Below are 1911 nucleotides of genomic sequence, written 5' to 3'. Positions count from 1 at the left end.
CATAGTTCATACTGACAGGACAACTCTGCTGAGGGCTTATCTGTGGCATAACGGCAAACTAACCCTCCCCCCCCATCAAGGGTAGATCTAAGCCAGTAGGTGTGAGTACTTGGTTTGTCTGCACTCAATCAAAACCATGACTCACAAAAGAGCAACGACCCTCCTCCAGGAGGTGAAGAGCTTACGGCGGCGATCAGGATCTTCCCGACATGGCCCCCTAACGGAAGCCCCTTGCCGCGGGGGGGAGCTTTAGGTCCCAATGATTGGGGGCCGGACCCAGAGGTCTACTCATATGAGGTGCACCAAATGAGGAATGAGCCAAATTGCTTCCTGGTGCACCAAGGCCTATAGAGTGGATGGTCATCCACCCCTGGTTCGTTCCTCTTGGTCTAGGAGAACTCTCCCACATGCGTTTGCCGGGCTGGATCCTGTATTATCAGAACAGGAGTCCTGGAGGGGGCGATGCTGCATGCTGTGCCCCTGGGAGCTAGACACTATTCTGGAAGCAGGTGGTTCATCAAGGCCCTGGCAGTCAATCGGCTGGTCAAATATCGCTAGGGTTTAGCAGCACTGTTCGTCGTAGCACAAGGTCCCGTGACTGCCATCATTACTGTAATAGTGGTGCATATATTTCCTCATTACCCTGTGGCTGTTGGGAGATTTGATGCCCACTATGCTTCCCCCCGTTGGAAATCCATGGTGGGTGGGGGGGGGGAATGTGAGGAATTCTAATTTGTACGGTATTACAAATTTACAGAGATCTAGGGTCTTCCCCTATGACTTATGCAATCCCCCGACCATTTCCTCTGGAACTTCACATGTCACTCTGGAACCTTTCCAGCTTCAAGGAAAGATTGGGAAATTTTAATGGTTCCTTGGGCTCCCAACTTAGGGAAAAGGTAAAAGTCCCTCTCAATCCCTAAGGAATCTTACCTGGTAATATGAAAGTTTTCATATATTAAGTACCTAAGGGAAGAACCATTGATGGTGTATCGTCATGGATTGTTACATATATCTAGCCCTTTCCCCCAATAGTACATTCACTGTCCCCCCCCTGCTTTGAGATATGGCATAATCATCACAGACAAAAAGATGCTGCAATGAAGCTAGCTAAATCCCATGGCAAATTCTCCTTGGGCATCTTACACTGCCTGTTTTCCCCAACTCTTCGGTTAACAGGCGACACCAGTGTCGTTCTTCAGTAGGACTGCAGCAGAACTTCCATACAACTTGGGCCATTTTGTGCAAAGGATGGATGCTTTGCAGCTCTGCATAAGACTGCCCTAGGGAAGTGACTATTCCATACAAATGATATCTCACTTACCGGAGCCCCGAAGTTTCCCGTTGAAACCCATTCAATAATCTTAGGAGGCACAGTGCCTGCACATGAAAGGGTATAATCATTCCTGTCCCTAAACCTGGCAAGGTTGCTCCACACCCAAAAAAAATTTCCTAATGCACTGCAAACTATGGAGATAACTATCTGACAGCTTAAAAGCGTCTCCAATTTTTGGTTGAAAGAACGACCCAGTGCTCTAGAGGACTGCAACAGAATTACAACAAACTTCCATTTGTCAAAAGGTGGATCTTGGCAGCTCTCATAGCGGCTGGAAGGGAGATTCCTACCAAAATTCTACTACGGAAGTTGAGTCGGGGGAACTTTCTAACTAAAGCACGTGGCCCAACAGGAGGTTTAATCCTTTTCCTGCTAAACATGAAAGTTGTCCAACATATTAGCATATATCTTACACTGATCTGGGGAAAGCTTACGAGAAAGGAACCTTCAGGTCAAATGTCTTTTTTCAGGGAAACGTATACTTTTTATTGGGTTAATTGAATCACTCCCGATGCCGTTTCTAAGGTTGATTTACTGGGGTTCAGGTCTTCAACCGGACCCCTTCAATGAAACCC

This window comes from Penaeus monodon, chromosome 1 (genome assembly GCF_015228065.2).
Source record: "Penaeus monodon isolate SGIC_2016 chromosome 1, NSTDA_Pmon_1, whole genome shotgun sequence".
Lineage (NCBI taxonomy): Eukaryota > Metazoa > Arthropoda > Malacostraca > Decapoda > Penaeidae > Penaeus > Penaeus monodon.
This window is presented reverse-complemented; position numbering follows the sequence as displayed.